The sequence below is a fragment of the Hemitrygon akajei genome, chromosome 16 (genome assembly GCF_048418815.1).
Source record: "Hemitrygon akajei chromosome 16, sHemAka1.3, whole genome shotgun sequence".
NCBI lineage: Eukaryota > Metazoa > Chordata > Chondrichthyes > Myliobatiformes > Dasyatidae > Hemitrygon > Hemitrygon akajei.
In genome coordinates, this window is record NC_133139.1 from 18,834,908 (window position 1) to 18,855,501 (window position 20,594).

Consider the following 20,594-nt stretch of genomic DNA (forward strand, 5'->3'; position numbering starts at 1 on the left):
ACCAAGTGCCCTTGTGCAGCTGCTGAGGATGTGCTCCAGGGTTCCTCACTTGGAACACAGTGGGCACGCTGATGACTCTGCTTTGCCCCATGTGTGCAGGTTTGATGGGCTTGGAAACACATCGTACACCGCCTGGATGAGAAATTGGAAGTACATATGTCACTATTTTCTACCTGAGCTTCATTTTTTTGCAGGCATTCACAGAAAAATAAAGAAATACAATAGAATTTGTGAAAAACTATACATAAAGATTAACAAACAAATCATACATAATACTGAGAACATGAGTTATAGAATCATAGAAAACCTACAGCACAATACAGGCCCTTCAGCCCACAATGCTGTGCCAAACATGTCCTTAATTTAGAAATTACCTAGGGTTACCCATAGCCCTCTATTTTGCTAAGCTCCATGTACCTATCCAGGAGTCTCTTAAAAGACCTTATATCCACAGTCGCTGGCAGCCCATTCCACGCACTCACCACTCTCTGAGTAAAAAAACTTACCCCTGACATCTCTGTACCTACATCCAAGCACCTTCAAACTGTGCCTTCTTATGTTAGCCATTTCATCCCAGGGAAAAAGCCTCTGACTATCCACATGATCAATGCCTCTCGTCATCTTATTCACCTCTATCAGGTCATTTCTCATCTTCCTTCGCTCCAAGGAGAAAAGGCTGAGTTCACTCAACCTATTCTCATAAGGCAAGCTCCCCAATCCAGGCAACATCCTCGTAAATCTCCTCTGCAATCTATCTATGGTTTCCACATCCTTCCTGTAGTGAGGCGACCAGAACTGAGAACAGTACTCCAAGTGGGGTACTGTGCTCATTGAAAATAAATCTGCAGGTTGTGAAGTCGATTCACCGTTGAGCTGAGAAGTTATCCACTTCAGGAGACTGATGGTTGTAGGGTAGTTACTGTTCCTGAACCTGGTGGTATCTTTTCCATTTCTAGGCATTAGTATTTCCATACCATGCCATGATGGACAGGAACCTAAGGCTTCTATATCTGCTGTGAATTGATTGGTACCGGTTTATGAAAGTGCACTGAAGCTATCCAAATTGTTTCTAAAGCCCGATGATTCTAGATTCTCCTACCAGGAGAAACATCCTAAAACCATCTCCTGTGTCAAACCCTAAAGAAGCATCCATAAGATTGCTGCTTTTTTCCTCCAGTGTATTCAATCTTTCTTCAAAGGAGAACCCTCTTCTCCCAGAAATTAATTCTCTTGGACATGCCTCTGAGTGGACTATTCTCTTCTTTAAGGAGACCAAAGCTCTACATGATACGTCAGGTGTGGTTCTATCAAAGTCGATTTCCTCTCTTGTATTTCTCTTTGCAATAAATTTAATACATTTGCTTGCAGGGCTTTTTGTTGTATCCACTTGCTAACTTTTTTGTGTTGCTTCTACAAGGAAACCTGGATTACTGTGAACACCAACATCTAAGGGAACCACAATGCAGAGAGTTTGCCAACAGTTAAGCAAGAAACTGTTGCAGCGGAAAATTCATAGTTAAAGGTTGTGAGGCAGCGCATATCAAATTATTTCATTAATACAGCCAGATCTTCTGTGGTGTATGATATCACGGCCAACACTAGCTCATGGCTGGATGAAAATCTGGCAGACAAATGTTTTACAGCATGTTTTTCAGAAGTCCAGTGTGAAATTGTAATCATTTCTTTTCAGAGGAGTAGTTAAGGAGACTATTCGGATATCAGGCTGCGCAGGAGGCAAGGTGCAAGCCATTTTAAAATGCTTTTTTGCCACTTGCACATGTCCCACTTGCTGTGAAAATTGTTCCCACTCCTCTGTAGTAAAGGAAGTGAAACTGGAAAGAGGGTGATATGTGATGTGAAAAGTAGTTTAATTTCTCAGAGTACACAACAGTCATGAAAATATAGTTCTGCAGAATCTTATAACAGGGAAGGGGGGGGGGTTCATCATGTCTGAGCAGTGTCTGGAAGAGTTGTTGACCAGTTTTTCTACCACATACCTTCTCCATAACCTTGCTAGTTTATTGTATTATTAGAAAGTAGAAGATTGACAGGAGACTTGATAGAGGTGTACAAGATGATGAGGGGTGTATAGGATAAATGCAAGTAGGCTTTTCCATTGAGTTTGGATGGGACTACAACCAGAGGTCATGGGTTAAGGATGAAAGGTGAAGTTTAAGGGGAACATGAGCGGAAACTTCTTCGCTCAGAGGGTTGTGAGGGTGTAGAATGAGCTGCCAGCAATTTCAACATTTAAGAGCAGGATTTGTTTGTTGGAGGAAGTCTCTTTTCATTTGAGCAATTGTCAGCTAAATATAGCTTACCAAAAACCCACTTTTTTCCATGTCTACAAATTAGAGACTTTCTGCGATCTCAATTATATACACTTCCTAAAAGTCCTGATAAGAACTTATTAGATGTAATTTCTAATTTGAAACCTTTTCATAATGGTTCAATGTCCAATATTTATGGCATGTTCCTGGGAATGAGAAATGCTCCTTCAGACAAAATTAAAAATCTTTGGGAACAAGATTTACAGACTTTAATTTCTGAGGAAACTTGGAATGAAATTTTTAAATTGGTTAACACTTCATTGTTATGTGCTCGCCACTCCCTCCTACAATTTAACAAGGTCCATAGGGCTCACATGACCAAAGGTAAACTACCTCGTTTTTATTCAGATATATCTCCCTATTGTGATAGATGTAACAATGGAGAAGCTTCACTAATTCATATGTTTTGGGCATATCCGAGCCTTGAAAAATACTGGAAGGAAGTATTTCAAACTTTCTCTGTACTTTTCAAAGTAAATTTTAAGCCTAACCCTTTGACTACCTTATTCAGTATTGTTGGAGGAAAAAAATATTATTTTGGAGACACCTGATTTGTACATCTTGGCTTTTATTTCTCTTATAGCTAGGAAGGCACTCCTGCTTAAATGGAAGGATGTCGTTCCGCCTACTCATGCTCAATGGTTACGGGATGTTATGTCGTGCTTAAATTTAGAGAAGATCCGTTGTTCAATTTCTGAATCTAGTCAGGACTTTCAAACATTGTGGGGACCATTTTTGAACTATTTTCAAAACCTTTGATTTACTGTTAAAGTACAGATGTTGGCTAATAACATATTTCACTATTTGATAAGGATTGTTTTTTCCTTTTTTTTTACCAAACAGCTTCAATCTTGGCAGTGGGCTTAGATTCTTCTTTTTGTATAATAAAATTATCACATTTCAATATTACGATTTAATTTACATGCATATAGGGTAATGAGATTGCAAGTGTGATTCAAATATAATGTATTTGGTATTATATCTTTTTTTGACTTATATATCTTGTACTCTGTATTCTTCTATGTAGAAACTGATAAAAATATTGAAAGAAAAGTTTGGATAGGTACATGGATAGTAGAGATACAGAGGGCTATGGTTCCGGCACAGGTCGATAGAAGTAAGCAGTTTAACTGGTTTTGGCATGGACTAGATGGGTTGAAGAGGTTATTTCTGTGCTGTACTTCTCTATGACTCTATATATTCATTTCTGTTTTGAAAGTTATGTTGTATTTTCTATTCCATCTTTTCAGTGAATGGAAACCATTTTACGGTGTTCTTAAACAAAAAAAAGCTTCTTATCTTTCCTTGGGTTCCGAGATGAAATACAATTATTTTATTATATTCCAGCTATATAGAACAGAGCCGCAAGGCTCCTTGCTTAAGAACTAACTAAAGCGGAGGATGTATGGATCATATCAAAATCCCTCAGTCCCTCAGTTGCCCAAGGATATCAGGATCTTGGTTTGAATTCATTATTTTTATATATGGAAAAAATTAGTTCAAAAATAGAACTGCCCCTGTGTGATATCTTTATCCTTTGGTTTTAATATGGGCCTTAACCTGTTTAATATGCTCCAAAATGAAAGCAGTGTTCTCTCATACAAGGGAAGTACAGTGTTATGATTATGTCATCAGATTAGTAATCCAGAAGCCTGTTAAATAATCTCATCAAATGAGTTCAAAACCTGCCATAGCTGCTGGGAATTTAAATTGAATTAAATAAATCAGGAATCAAAAAGTTCTGTTCCTGACCACAGATCAAGTGGATTGCTGTCAGAAAAACATTTTTGGTTCACTCATGCCCTTTGGTAAAGGAAATCTGCTGTTTTTCAATCTAAATGACACCAAGCCCAGAATAATGAGTTTGACTCTTAAGCGCCCTCTGAAATGGTTTAGCAAACCATTTAATTCATGGGCACTGGAATTAAAAAATTCTATAGAGTGTAGTCTGGAGTCATGTGTATGTTAGACCATTAAAAAAAATTTATATATAAGATAGCATTCAACAAAAACAAGTCAATATTTTTCCAGAATCCATAAGCTTTTACAATCATGATGTTAAACCTACTATTTGAGCAGTGTAGGCACAGGAGACTGCTGATTCTAAATGCAAGAAATTCTGCAGATGTTGGAAAGCCAGAGTAACACACAAAATTCTGGAGAAACTCAGCAGCTCAGGAAGTATCTAAGGAGGGTAATATGGACTATTTACTCCCCTCCATAGATGCTGCCTGATCTGCTGAATTCCTCCAGAATTTTGTGCATGTGTTAGACCACAGGTTCTAAAATCTGGAGCAGCAAACACTATGCTAAATAAGCTCAGAAAGTCAGCTAGATTCTGTGGAGAGAAATGAAGTCGGCATTTCAAGCCAAGACTCTTCACTTGGATCTAAATGTAGACGGGACATAGCCTGTATAAAGCATTGAAGGGAAGAGTGGAGCAAGAGCTAGAAAGCAATATTAGATCCAGTCGAAGAGCACTGATAGATGAGTGGAATTAGTGACAGAGGCTAGAACGTCATGGGTGGAGGTGACGTAGTGGAATCTGACTGTTAATGATTTGTAAAATGTTTTGGAGTAGAAATCTGCATGTAGTGAATTAATCTGCACATGGCACTCTACTTCTGAAACTTCTTCCATTGAAGTCAGCGACGGTAAATTTCAGAAGTGCGGTTTGAAGCCAACATTCTCTGATAGAGTGCACTTAGCCCATGAGATCGTGAAGAAATTCCTATAGTGGTCGCCATCTCTTCCCTTCTAGAGTAAAGGGAAAGCTTCATTCAACTATTACGGGAGCAAGCAACCGACTCTGTATCATTTCCGTTCATGAATTGCACACACTGGGTTAAACAATCGTCTCCACTGACTTTGAGTTAATTAAGTCAGGAGCACTGTCCACATCTGGATTAAGCACAGCCAAACTGTCCGCATCTGATTGAAAACAGCCAAATGTACAATGGCCTCATGTTTCGCACACTGTTTTAAGATGTTCTCTCCTCACTCCTGCCAATAGCTGCAAGCTCCCTGCATCCTAATGGTTGTGAAACAGCCACACGTGAAAAGCATCAGCTCCAGTACAGATGCATAAAAAACATTTCACCCATACTGTCTGCTAATATATACACTCTCCTTCTGTTTCCACTTTCCATTAGGATGCACCAGTCTCTCCAGGGCCAACCAAAAGTGGGTTTTTTTTGTATTTTTTAAAAACATTAATTTTGCAATCGCAAGACAATGCCGGACAGTAAGAATTTCAAGTACTGCAGGTCTAGCACATCAGTGAGCTGTCCGTTGGCGGATGGGCTGGACGGTGCAGACCATGTGACTGCCTGCTACAGAAAGGCATCTGAGGTGGTGTGTGAAGAATGTGTGCATTTTTAACAGTGAGCGATTGCCTTGGATGTTTCTCTTGCAATCGCAAGATCCTTTCGGACGTTGGTAATGTAAAATACTGCAAAGTCTGTTCCCCTTGTTTACTGCCAAGACTAGATGATGGAGGAGCTGCCTGGCCTCGTTTATACCGAGTACTAGGCCTCAAGCTGTGGACTTGCCTGTTGCAGCATTCCAGGAGAGGAGACACGGAAGCAGTGTAGCATGGCGCCCATGCTGGGTTGAGGGCTGGCCCTTCCCATCGGTGCTGCCCTCCAGTGTTCAATCAGTGGAAGGACAAGCTGGATTGCGTGCGTCCGTGTGTACATTCACCTGCAGTCTGCTGAGAGCTGCTTGTTCTACACCCATGCACCATCAATTTACAGGTCATGTCACTCAGGCTCTTGGGATAGATAAATAGAGAAAGTGTTTTTTTTCTCTCTGATCGTGTTTACTGCTGTCTTATATGTGCTGTCTGTGCCTTGTACTGTGTATGACTGTTAGTACTGTGTTTAGCACCTTGGCCCTGGAGGAACACAGTTTCGTTTGGCTATATTCATGGGTATTCACTTATGGGTGAATGACAATTAAACTTGAACTTCCTTTAAACTAACTTCTAAGTTATTGTAAAACATGCCGCAACATTGCAAAACAAAATCGAAAAGGCAGTAAGTCAAACTTGCTTCATATTTTCCATTCAGTTGACTTTGGACAAGCATCTTTGGACTCGGGCTGGTGACACCCTGGGTGAGTAAAAGCAAAAGGCAGACTGCTGGAAGAACTCAGTGGGTCTGGCCGCATCATTAGAGAGAGAGGCAGACAGGCAACATTTTAGGTCAAATTCCTTCACCTGGCCAGACAAGACTGCGCGTCTCCCTCCATAGATGTTGCTGGAGATCCTCCAGCCATTTTTTAAAATTTTGGTGCAGATTCCTGCATCTGCAGGTCGCTAGTAACTCTATTAATAAATTTAAAGACAGCTTTCATTCATCAGTAACGTGACGGGACCAGGCAGGCTCTGTCATTTCCTGGAAGATACCTTGATCGTGTCTGCTTTAATATGAAAGGATGGGATCTGAGTTGATCTCACCGAGGTTACTGAAGGGTTTCAGTGTTGCTTGTTCCCTGGGAGGTTTACGACTAGGATTGCTAAATTGCTTATCTGACACTGTAGTTCAAATGCTTGCTCAGGTACCAAGATGTGTAAATTTACTCTCCTTGGCTTATTTTTTAAGCTTGCAGTCAGGAAATTTTGCCAGTCAGCTTGGACCTGACTGCTGGAAACTGGGTGCGGGGAGAAAAGTGGCATCTATTACCTTTAAAAAGATAATTTCCGAAAATTAATCACCACACCATAGTTAATTGTCAATCTCTAAGTAGTCCATTCACCCCTTTACACTTCTTTCACTGGTCCACGGAATCCTGTTCAATTTTAAACATTACTTGCCTTATTTTACTTAATTCTCTTAATTTAAGAAATAAATTTTGGATATTAACTCTAAAAATGAGCCTTCACTGCCCTTTGGTGTAGAGCATTCCAAAAGATTTTCTTTGCTGTGGTAAAGATATTTATCTCACGTGTACAGCCAACTTGTTTTGAGACAGTGCCCCTGATTCTATACGCCACACTCTAAAGAAATATTATCACTGCATTTACTCTGTTAAACCCTGTAAGAATTAGGAATCTGTCAATGCATCTCTGTTTTCTAAATTCTAGAGAGAATAGGCTTCATCAGCTTCATATCTCCTAAGGTGTTTGTTAGATGGAGTACAATGTTGGTAAATGTAAGTTTTGGAAGAAAAATAGATCTGATTATTATTTAAATGGTAAAATGTTGCAGCATACTGTTGTGCTCAGGGGCTTGGAAGTGATTGTACATGAATCACAAAAGTTCGCAGGTGCAAAAAGGTTATCAAGCAGACAAGTAGAATATGAGTCGGATGAGAGAATCTGCAGATGCTGGAAATCCATAGCAACACACGCAAAACAACAGGGGAGCTTATAAGGCCAGGCAGCGTCTATGGGAAAGAGTGAATAGTTGATATTTTGGGCTAAGACCCTTTATCAGAACATTGGCCTTCATTGCTCGAGGGATTTGGAGCATATAGTTGTGCTACAACTATATGGGATAATGAGTACTATGTGCAGTACTTGAGGAAAAATATATTGGCTTTGGAGGCACTGCAGAAGAAGGTTCACTGCATTGATTCCACAGATGAGGAAGATAGCCTGTCAGGGGAAATTGAGTCACCTGGGTTTACACTTGCTGGTATTCAGAAGAATGAGAAGGAATCTTGTAGAAATATATAAAATTTATGAAAGTGATAAGATAGAGGCAGGAAAGTTGCTTCCTCTGGTAGATGAGTCTGTAACTAAGGGACATAGCCTCGAGATTCCGGGGAGTATATTGAGGACAAAGCTAAGGAAGAACTGCTTTTCCCAGAGTAGTGAATCTGTGGTATTCTCTGCCTAGTGTAGCAGTAAAGGCTACCTCATTAAATTTATTTTAGACACAGACAGATTTTTGCATTATAGAGGAATTAAGGGTTACGGAGAAAAGGCAGGTGAAATAGGTATTGCTGAGTCCACAGCCAGATCAGCCAAGATCTTATTGAATGGTGGAGCAGGCTTGTTGGACCAGTTGGCCGACTCCGGCTCCTGTTTCTTGTGTTCAGGTAATAACTGCAGTCCCCATCCCAGGAATTGATGTGTGCCTTCATTGCACTCAATATCAAGGACTTGTGAGAAACAGACATTAAAAAAAAACCACGAGGGATTTTTAACAAGTTGTTGCAAGTCAGGATGTCCAGGAAAACATTTGTCTCTATGCCAGTAGAACTTGCATTTGATGGGCCAGAGTATGTCGGCCACCTGCACCTCGCCCACCACCTCTAGGACTACAGCCTCACGAATTTCTGAATACCAGGCAGCTCCCTGCCATGTCAAAGCTTCACTGTCCTCTTCCATGAGGTTCCAGGTGCTTGCAGGAAGATGCCTCAATCTGTGTCCCAGCCCACAAGTACCCATCTGATGGTTTATACACTCAAAGGCATGTTTCACCATTCCTGATGACCAAGGACACTTAAACACCCCAAAAAATGTAAGTCATTTTGTACAAGGCTCCTAGGCAATTGTCCTCCATTGTGCATTTTGTCCAATGACCTAGGTATCTTGCATGGTAGGACAGAGGCCTTTACTCCAATGCAGACAAGGGATTGGGGGAAGCAGATAAGTAGATTGAAGTTAAGGGAGAGAATTGCAGGGTGAGAAAGTTATAGTAGACCTGGAGACATGAGAGAATCACTGGGTAAGGGGGACAATCAAGATAATTCTTGGGAGGTTTGTCAATCAGTTATATTATTTTGCTTCCTTTGAGTCTTCCTGCGATTCCCTTTTAAAAGTTCCAGTTGCATTTATTTCAATCAACCCATGCTAGACTGAAACAAATGAGAAAATTCTCTTCTCTTCCATCTTACTCTTTTACCAATTATCTTAAGTCTGTGTCCTCTGCTTCACAACTCCTCTGCCAGAGAATCAATCTTTGCCGGATTATAGACATTAGAAGTTTATAAACACAAGGTAAGTCTGTAGATGCTGGAAATCTGAAGGAATATGCACAAAATGCTGAAGGAACTCAACAAGTCAGGCAGAATCCATGGAAGTGAATAAACAGTTGACGTTTTGGGCCGAGATCCTTTTTCAGGACCTTTTCTGTTTATGAACATAGAAATTTATGTTTTCAGTGCACAGAAAGAGTTTAAGAAGCTCCAGTGCTGCTGAACCCCTGCATGTGGGGTCTTTATCCTTCTAATCCCTGACTGTTAATGGGGAAAAAGTCACTGGCTGTCCACTCCATCTATGTCTCTTGTCATCTTGTACATCTGTCAAGTCACCTCTCTTCCTCCTTTACTTCAGAAGAAAATCCCTAGTTCACTCAACCTATAGTTATAATACAGCATCTCCTGGTAATTCATCTAAGAGCATCTTTTTTAAAAAATTATTATTTATTTATTAAATTTTAGAAAATTACAAAGAATAAATGTGATGATAAAATAGTAAGAAAAATAATATTAACCCTCCCCCCTCCCCTTAACCCTCCCCCCCCCCCCTTAAGCCTTGTCTAAAGAAAAAAAAAGAAAGAAAGAAGAGAAAGATTGCCTGGATACTGGAGGATCCCCACATGCTCCATGGGGTTCAAAATAATTTTAATATTTATTTTTACTTTTCCCAATTACTTTATAATTTTATCTTCAAAGGACCTATGTATTTAATCCTATCTTTTGTAAGTATGGGAACCAAATTTTCAAAAATATATCATATCCATTTCTTAGATTGTATGTAATTTTTTCAAGTGGAATACAACTATGTATTTCATTATTCCAACGATCCATAGTTAAATATTTAAGAGCATCTTAAATGCCTCCATCATACTGTCTGAATGTGTCTGTCTAAACACCTCATAAACATTGTGATCCTATCTACTTCTACCACCTCCCCTGGCCGCACATTCCAGGCACCTACTACTCTCTCAAATTTCCCCTCTCACTTTGAAGCAATTCCACCTAGTATTTGATATTTCTCGCCCCCCCAGCTATCTGCCTTATCTACACTTGTCATAATGTATGTACTCTTATGAAGTCTCTCCTGAGAAACTCCTGAGAAAGCAATCTACGTTTGTCCAACCTCATCTTATGACTACAAAAGATTCTGCAGATGCTGGGCATTCAAAATCCAAAGTAAATTTATTATCAAAGTACATGTATGTTACCATATACAACCCATCAAAAGTCCTGAGATCCAGAGTAGATAATAAGGCGGAGAAAGGCTTTAACTGGAATCTATCTACTGATGAATGTGTAAAATGTGTGACATTTGTATCTTGAGATCTTCTGAAATTAAATCCATTGTCTTTTATAATCAATACTTTAACGTTTAGAATGCACGGGTTTAAGGTGAGCGGGGTGACGTTCAAATGAGATGTAGGGCAAGTATTTTAGAGTTGTGGATTCATGGAATACACTGCTAGGGGTGCAATGGGGGCAAGTACCGTGAAGCATTTCAGAGGCTCCTAGATGGATTACTAGGATGCTGCATTCTGAATATAGGTTGAGTGAACTAGGGATTCCCTCTTTGGAGAAAGGAGGGTGAGACGTGACTTGACAGAGGTGTACAAGATGATAAGAGGCATAGATGAAGTGGAAAGCCAGCGACATTTTCCAAGGACAGCAATGGCTAATATAAACACCATGAATTTTCAGGTGATTGGAGGAAAGTATAGGGTAAAGTCCAAGGTAAGATCTTTAAACAGAGAGTTATGGGTACATGGAATGCCCTGTCAGGTTTTTGGACATAAGTGCAAAGTTCAAAGTAAATTTATTATCAAACATTATCATGTCCACCCCTGAAATTAACTTTCTCATGAACATACTCAATAAATCCATAATAGGATAATAACCATTATAGAATCAATGAAAGGCTGCATTAACATCTGTATTCAACCAATTTTCAAAAGACAAGCTATACAGATACAAAAGGAAAGTTATAATAATAATAAATAAATAAGCAATAATTATCAAGAACATGAGAGCAATACTCCTTGAAAGTGAGTCTATTCGTCGACTACGTGAACACTTCAGTGATGGGGCAAGTGAAGTTATCCCCTTTGGTTCACCAGCCAGCTGGTTGAGAGATAATAACTGTTCCTGAGCCTGGTGGTGTGAGTCCAAATGCTCCTGTACCTTCTTCCTGATGGGAGCACCAAGAAGAGAGCATGTCCTGGGTGGTGAGAGCCTCTGATGATGGATGCTGCTTTCCTGTGACAATGCTTCATGTAGATGTTCTCCATGGTGGAAGGGGCTTTATCGGTGATGGACTGGGCCGTATCCACTACTTGTTGTATGTTTTCCAATAAAGGGCATTGGTGTAATACCAAGCTGTAATCAGCCAGTCAATATACTCTCCACTATAGGTATTCCCCCAGCTACCTTCCCTATCCATGCCTCACATAATTTATGTATTTTATGAAGTCTCCCCTCAGCCTCTGGCACTCCAGAGAAAGCAATCCAGGTCTGGCCAACCTCCCATTCCACAGGTGGTTGTGGAGGCCACGTCATTGGGTACATTTAAGGCAGAGGTGATGGGTCCTTGATTAGTCAGGACATGAAGGAATATGGGGAGAAAGCAGCAAACTGGGGCTGAGAGGGAAAATGGATCAACCATGATGAAATGGGAGAGTAGACTTGAAGGGCCGAGTGTTTTATGCTGCAAGGAAATAAAAGAAAAACCAGCATTCTGCTCCTATCTTATAATTGTATGATCTCTTGACTAGAAAAGATTGTTCAGATGCTGGAAATTCAAAGTTAAAAGTAAATTTACTATCAAAGTACATATACGTCACCATGTTCAACCCTGAGTTTAATTTCGTTGTGAGCATACTTAATCAATCCATAATAACATCAATGAAAAATTGCACTAACTTGGGTGTTCAACCAGTGTACAAAAGACAACGCTTTGTGCAAATGTAAAAAAAAGAAATAATAATAACTAAACATCAAGAACATGAGATGAAGAGTCCTTGAAAGGGAGACCATAGATGTGGGACCATTTCACTGATGTGGCAAGTGAAGCTGAGTAGAGTTATCCCCAGAGCAACACATACAAAATACTGGAGGCGCTCAGCAGGTCAGGCAGCATCAACGGAGAGGAATAAACAGTCCACACTTTGATGGATCCTGATGAAGAATCTCAACCCTAAGCATCAACTGTTTATTCCCCTCTGTAGATGCTGCCTGACCTGCTGAGTTCCTTCAGCATTTTATGTGTGTTGCTCTTCTTATAATACTCTCTAATCCAGGGAATGCCCACGGAGAAATTAATTTTTTTTTAAATATGTTCTTCAAGAACTCGAATGACAAATATGATAGAGAGGGTGCAATGAAGGTTCACCAGACTGATTGCTAAGATGCTGGGATTGTCCTATAAACAGACTTGCCTTTACTCTCTACAGTTAAAAGAAGGAAATTGATGCCAACAGGGTGAATGCAGGTGACAGGTCTAGAAGAGACTTCGATGAGGGACTGGAGTGCATCTGCCAGCTACTCATCTGATGGATTAGCTGGGCTGCTCTGAACTGGATGGATGGAGGCTTGCGAGGGGTTAATCCTGCAGTGATTTCATCTGAGATGATTCAAACAGTATTCCTATCCCCTTCGCGCAAAAAAAAAACCCTGCAGCAACAGACAATCAACACACTCACCACATCTGACCTGCTTATGAATCTGGGACATCCTGTGAGCTGATGTCTGAAGTGATCCGAGCAGTTTTCTCTGCCCTTAGCACATATCAACCCTCCGCCAACCGGCAGAACACTCACTGCTTTTGACTTGCTTAAGAATCTAGGACATTGTGCGAGCTGCTGTTCAGAGGCAGGCTTTCTAATATGCCCAGCAGACACCCGTGTGACAGCTCTGGGTCAGGGAATCAAGTGAGAGATTGCTGGAAATTGTTGGCAGAACAGGGAACGTCCATAGAGAGGAGACTGGAGACAGGAATAAGCAAAGAACAAAGTACTGTTTTTTTTTCCCCTCACCAGACAATGACCTTCTTCAAAGCTGGTTTTTGTTTTATTTCCTTGAAGCATAAATCAAAGGAACGGTATTCGGCCATCCGACCCCTCGAGTCTGCTCCGCCATTTCATCGTGGCTGATCCACTTCCCCCTCAGTCCCAGTCTCCCGCCTCTCCCTGTCTCCCTTCATGTCCTGACTAATCAAGAATCTATCAACCTCTGCCTTACATATACTCAGTGACTTGGCCGCCACAGTCGCCTGTGGCAACAAATTCCACAGATTCACCACTCTCTGGCTAAAGAAAATCCTACTCATTTCCATTCTAAATGGACGTCCCTCCACTCTGAAGATGTGTCCGCCGATCTGTGACTCGCTCACCATAGGTAAAATCCTCTCTATATCCACTCTATCAAGGCCTTTCAATATCGGATAGATTTCAATGAGATCCCCCCTCGTTCTTCCGAATTCCAGTGAGTAGAGACCAAAGGCATCAAACGCTCCTCATATGATAACCCTTTCACTCCCAGAATCATTTTTGTGAACCTCCTTTAAACCCTCGCCAACGTAAGTACGTCCTTTCTCAGATAGGGGGCTGAGAACTTCACAGGAGGAAGCCGCTCGCTTCATCATGTCCAAACTAGCTCTCAGAGCAATCCCATTCCCATACCTACTCCATATCACAAACAAGAGAAAACCTGCAGATGCTGGAACCAGGCAGCTGCATCACTGCCTGGTTCGGAAACTGCACAGTCTGGGATCGCAAGGCCCTACAGCGGATAGTGAGGTCAGCTGAGAAGATCGTCGGGGTCTCTCTTCCCGCCATTACAGACATTTACACTACACGCTGCATCCGCGAAGCAAACAGCATTATGAAGGACCCCACGCACCCCTCATACAAACTCTTCTCCCTCCTGCCGCCTGGGAAAAGGCTCCGAAGCATTCGAGCTCTCACAACCAGACTATGTAACAGTTTCTTCCCCCAAGCTATCAGACTCCTCAATACCCAGAGCCTGGACTGACACCTTACTGCCCTATTGTCCTGTTTATTATTTATTGTAATGCCTGCACTGTTTTGTGCATTTTATGCAGTCCTGGGTAGGTCTGTAGTTTAGTGTAGCTTTCTCTGTGTTGTTTGTTACGTAGTTCAGTCTAGTTTTTGTATTGTGTCATGTAACACCATGGTCCTGAGAAAACATTGTCTCATTGTTACTATGTACTGTACCAGCAGTTATGGTTGAAATGACAATAAAAGTGACTTGACTTGACTTGAAACCTGCATCTGAAGAACAGTGTCCGCCTGAAATGTCGACTATTTATTCTTTTCTATGGAAACTGCCTGGCTTGTTGAGTTCCTCCAGCAATTTTGTGTGCCTATTCCAATAATGTATTCTCTCTCACCTGCCCATCAATTGTACCTGGAGTCTCCAACCTAGGTCAGGAGCAAGATACAGTAATCAATTAACAAATTAACATTAATGGGATATGGGAGGAAGCCATTATGTTCACATACAAATCACTGAGACTCCTCAACACAGACAGCGTCAGAATATAAAGCATTTAACACAGAACAGCACTACTCAGTCCAGGTCCTTCACCTATAATGGTGTGTAATCATCCCCATGTGACCAGTTAACCTACCTTGGGATGTGGGAGGAAACCCATGCAGTCATGAGGAGAATGTACAAACTCTTAGAGACAGGAGTGGGAATACAACCCAGGTCGCTGGTGCTGTAATACTACTGTGCTAACCACTATAGAGCAATTTCTACTTCTCTGGAAACTTTCACAATGTTGTACTTTTAACTATGTTCTCACACTCTTAACTTCTCCCCTTCACTCAGTGACCAGATAACCTTATCGCTATGGACACCCTGATTTTACCCTGACAGAGCCATCTTCCCGTCAACTACGTTCCCCTATCAGAGACACCCCCACCTCCCACACCTTCGCTGCGACTTTACAAGTTTCCCCGTCTCCTTTTTTTTCAGTACTGATGAGGGATCGCAGTCTGAAGCATTGACTCTGGTTCTCCTCCCTCAAATGCAGTCCGACCCGCTGAGTATTTCCAGCACTTTGTTACTGATGTCAAAAACCGAATCGTGTCAATTAAGCCCATTGTATTTTTAAGGCAATAGCGTCACCCAATGGTTTAATATGGAATTACCCACAAGATTTTTATTTTGTTTTGGCTGAGGCTTTCACATTCTGTGATACCCATCAGAATTTTGAATTTGTGCAAACAAATCACAATAAACTGCTGATGTGATGCTCTGATACTTGTTCTGCTGTGGGTGAAAATTTAGTGGAAACATCAAGAATGTTCATCACCGAGGCTGCATCAAAACAGATCATGGATAAGCAGACTTTCCTTTTATTTATTTATCCCGTGGGTGCCACTGGTAAGTTCAGTATTTAACGCTCAATTCTATTTTCCTTTAAACTGAGCATATCGTAGTATAGTTCAGTCATATTGTTTTTGATGTGTGGGATAACAAAGGCCAGACGGAGCAGAGGCAGCTAGTTACTTTCCCTGAAGAATTTTGGTAAGATTGTGGAAATTTAGGGCTGCAGGGTAGCGTAGTTTTTAGCACAACGCTTTACAGTGCCAGTGACCTGGGTTCAATTCCCACCGCGGCCTGTAGTGAGTTTGTATGTTTCCCCCCCCCCCCCCGCCCCCCCCTTGACTGCATGGGTTTCCTCAGGTACTCTGACCTCCTCCCACCCACAGTCCAAAGACATACTAGCTGGTAGGCTAATTGGTCATCGTAAATTGTCCCGTGATTAGGCTAAGGTTAAATTGGGGGTTACTGGTCAACGTGGCTCGAAGGGCTGCGTCTCAATATAGTACCGGTAATGAAAATTTTGATCATTTCATCTGTGTCATTACTGATTCCAGACGAATGTTATGGAGGAATTTAAACTTGTGTTTCCAGATGCTAAACCTCAGGACTGTCAGTCCTATAGAATCAGCACTTCAGGGACCGTGTTGGAATTCTTGAGGTGTTCCATTTACTAGACTAGCCGAGCAGGCCAGTTTGTAAATCATCCTTCCAGAAATAGGGGGGTTTGCTACTGAGGTGATAGAGGTTGACCCCCATCATTACTCTTGTGCTTAATGGGATTCCTAAATCCAGCTCGAACCTTACCCGTCCTGGAGTAACAGAGGCACCCCATCATAGCTCACTCCTTGAGCAATAATTCTAGCTCTCAACTTGAGTGACAGTTCCCTCCCCTCTCAGGTGACAGCTCTCCTCCTCCTAGTAATGCTTTCTCTCCTCAAGTGACTAACTACTCTCCTCTGAGTGACCCCTCTCCCTCCTCAAGTAACAGCTTCTCCTAATGAAAGGTCCTCCCACACCTCCTGAATTCCAACTCTTCCTTAAGTTTTCTTTATTACCTTGATGACTGTTTCAAGCATCCTAAATTGGCCTGAGGTTCTGTCAGATGCCATATGGGTATGTCTTTCTGTTGTGGAGAAATAGTTTTCCAAAAATCAGAACCAAAATTGCACCCTCAAACATTGACAAAGACTAAATTAATTGTTTAATAATTCACTGTTTGAACCTCTGACGTGATGCTTGATAAAATACAATTGTTAAATGTGTCACAATAGATTAGAATGTAATGGCTTTCTTTGTGCACCAGATGACAGCAAAGTGACACCTACATTTCTGTCTCTGGCTGCAGTTACTGTCTCACATTTTGCTTGTTACGACTCAATGTTATTTGCAGTCAGGTTATTCCCCTGTAACATTGCAGGGACAGCCCAGAAGGGCACAGTGCAGAAAGATGTGATACCTTTTGCCCATACAGGATGTCCCAGAAAGCTCTTCAGCTCTGTTGAAATGTCGGACCTGATGTTATGTAGAACAAGAGATTCTACAGGTGTTGGACATCTTGGGCAACACCCACAAAGGAACTCAGCAAGTCAAGCAGCGTTAATGAAGGGTAATAAACAGACAATGTTTTGGAGACAGACCCCAAAAGCCGACTTGTTATTCCCCTCCAATAGAAGCTGCCTGATGTGCTGAGTTACTCCAGCATTTTGTGTGATGTTATAAAAGAAATGCTGTCCCACCAATGACAACCTGATTATGACCAAATAATCTCAATTAGTGATGGGGGCTGAAGTGTGATTATCAGAATCCACTGTTCTTCAATATTGTGCCAAGGAATCAGTTATATCCACCCGAAAGAGCAGACAGCATCTCTGTTTAAGCATTACCTCTTCAAGACCAGGAATGAAGTAACTTAAATTTCTTACCCATACAGTGATATTCCTAACCTTGTTAATTTTACCCATTTCTACTGATTATCTTGGCCACTCTTACTGATTCATGTACTGGCCAATTACAGTTACACCGATCGATCTGTACTGGCCTGTACTGATCCATACCAATCTACACGGGCTCATACTGATCCACGCCGATCCATACTAGCCCGTGTTGTGTTCTTTACACGTACCGTGGGTTACTCATAAAGAAACACATTCTGGAAGAACATAACTAAAACTTTTATTTAATGGCAACAGCAACTATACAAGTTTCTAGATTATTCTTTCATTTCTGCACATGCTTCGAACTCGGTCCAATCATATTCTGACACGTGATACTTGATATCACATCTTCCTTTCCTTAAAAAGAAAACAATTAGCAACATAGATCATAACAAATGCATAATTTAACAGGTCTCTATCAGTCTCTCTGGGGGTTTACAAACACGAGTCGACCTTCTAAGTGGTTCACACAGTTCTTGTGTTTCATTGTTATTTTCATGTTTTGTCTGGTCTGCATCAGTTAATGGAAACTGAAATTGGCTCTTTCTTGAGTCTTTGAGAAGAAATCACAATTCATTCGTTAACTGTGTAATCTCTTTTTTATACTGAGACTTCATCATTTCAATAAAACTTCTCAGTTCCTTCACTTGTGCTTTTGTTTCTTCAATTGGATCCTGATTCTTGTTACTCTTTGGCTTCAGGTCCGTATTGTAAGTTTGATTTTAGTGGCAATGCTTTGTCAGATGCTGGTAACAAAGGGATGGGTCTGGGATTTTTCTTTATGACTTCTTTTACTTTTGCTCCATTGGAATCAAATTTTGTTCTCTCTTGCTCTTTCATCAAGTCACTGTATTCTGACTCTGTGTCACTGTCCAGGACTAAGACTCTTTTCACCAAATTCAGTCTCTCACAGGAAGAGAAACCCAATATTGACTATACATTCTTTTGCACCACCACAAATGAAAGCGTGTGCAGAATATTTTTGTGTTATACTTTTGCCACACATGTTCCTTTAACTGGAATGTCTGCATCTGAATACCCAGTCACTTTTATATTTGTCTGATGTAACTTTGGTCTTGGCTTTAATGCATTAAACTCAGGTTCTGCAAGAACATTTACTTGTGCTCCAGTATCCAGTTTAAACAGAATAATGTTTTGGTTCACTTCCAATGGAATAGTCCAGTCGTTGTTACTTTCTTTGTTTTCACAAAGCACATCAATATAAAACCCCTCACGTTCATTTTCAAGCACTGCATTTACGTGTTTTATTTCCTTTCTACTTCTGCAACAGCATGAAAAATGATTACTCTTACCACAGTGATTGCACATTTTTCCGTACACTGGACTCTTTTTAGGTTGGTGCTCCCGCCCACAGCGATCACAAAGTTTTTTTCTTTCAGATGACGTCTTGCTCTCAGTCGGTTTCGTTGCTGCTTCATTATTTTTTCTAACATGTTCGCGGTTATTCACAGCATGCACGCTGCAGTTCTCAATAAAAAGCTCTTTAGCCTGCAATTTTACGGTTTCCGAAGCTTTGTAGAGAATCAAAACTTTTTCCAAATTTACGCCTGGTTCTCTAAAGAATCTTTCTCTCAAACCATTATCCAGAATGCCACAAACGATTCTGTCTTTAATGAGACGGTCTGTAAGCTCTGCAAACTCGCATGCTTTACTGTGGTGTCTCAACTCAGTAACAAATTGATCAATCATTTGATCAGTTTTCTGCTTACATGTAAAGTATCTGTACTGTTCATGCGTCACATTGTGCTTCGGTATACAAACTGCTTCAAACTTGTTGATTATCGCTTTTAGATTCAAATTATCTCCATTCTCAAAAGTAAGATGATGATATACCTCAATTGCATCATTCCATATTACGTGAAGTAGAATCGCTAATTTTGTTTTTTTCCATTTTATTTTCTGCTCCGATTGCCAATAAATAAATTTCAAATCGCTGTTTAAATCTTCTCCAGTTTTCAGTTACGCTCCCAGTCAGCTGAAGTGTTTTCGGAGGTTGCAACCCTTCCATTTGTGAAGCTGTTAGCAAACACTAAAATGGTTTGCGCTCTTTTTTTTTTGATTATCTTCACTTCTCCTGTGTTTAGCGAACGTATTATTCTTCCAAACCGACTTCTGACACCATGTTGTGTTCTTTATATGTACCGTGGGTTACTCATAAAGAAACATATTCTGGAAGAACGTAACTAGAACTTTTATTTAACAGCAACAGCAACCACATTTTAACCATACAAGCTTCTTGATCATACTTTAATTTCTGCGCATGCTCCGAACTCTGTCCAATCACGTTCTGACATCTGATACGTGATATCACCACAGCCCATACTGATCCACGCCGATCCGTACTGGCCCGTACTGATCTACAGTGAACTGTATTTACACGAATTAATCCACACCAATCAGTACTGGCCCGTACTGATCGACGCCAATCCGTACTGACCCGTACTGATCCACGCCGATCGGTACTGGCCCGTACTGATCCACGCCGATCGGTACTGGCCCGTACTGATCAATGCCGATCCGTACTGACCCGTACTGATCCACGCCGATCGGTACTGGCCCGTACTGATCGACGCCGATCGGTACTGACCCGTACTGATCCACACCGATCGGTACTGGCCCGTACTGATTGACGCCAATCCGTACTGACCCGTACTGATCCACACTGATCTGTACCGGTCTGTACTGATCCACACCAATCTAGGCTAGCCCGTACTGATCCACAGCAATCCATAATGGCCGGTACTGACCCAAACTAGTCCACACCAATCTGTACTCATTCATACTGACCCATGCCAATCTAGATGGGCCCGTACTAACCCACACCAATCTACACAGGCCCATATTGATCCACACTGATCTGTACTGGCCTGTACTGACTCACAGTAGCATGCACCCACCTCTGATCAAGGCATTCCCATCAATGGCAAGAAAATCTAATGTAAAGAGTTATGGGGATATATAACTCCTATGTTTCTTAGCTCAACCCACCTTCATTAGACATGCCCTCTAATGTAGGCATCATCATCTTCAT

General features: G+C 41.2%; 1 protein-coding gene across 3 annotated transcripts in view; it reads left to right on the forward strand.

Moving 5' to 3' along the window:
- The window catches only part of LOC140739794 (uncharacterized), a 126,361-nt gene that overhangs the window by 23,775 nt on the left and 81,992 nt on the right, over positions 1-20,594 (forward strand). The window contains exon 1 of one of the 3 annotated variants that reach the window (XM_073068322.1): positions 15,655-15,665. The exons of the other annotated variants lie outside the window; for them this stretch is intronic. The gene's annotated coding sequence lies outside the window, so the exon portion shown is untranslated. Of the gene's footprint in view, positions 1-15,654; positions 15,666-20,594 lie in introns of those variants that run through there. 3 annotated transcript variants of the gene reach the window in all.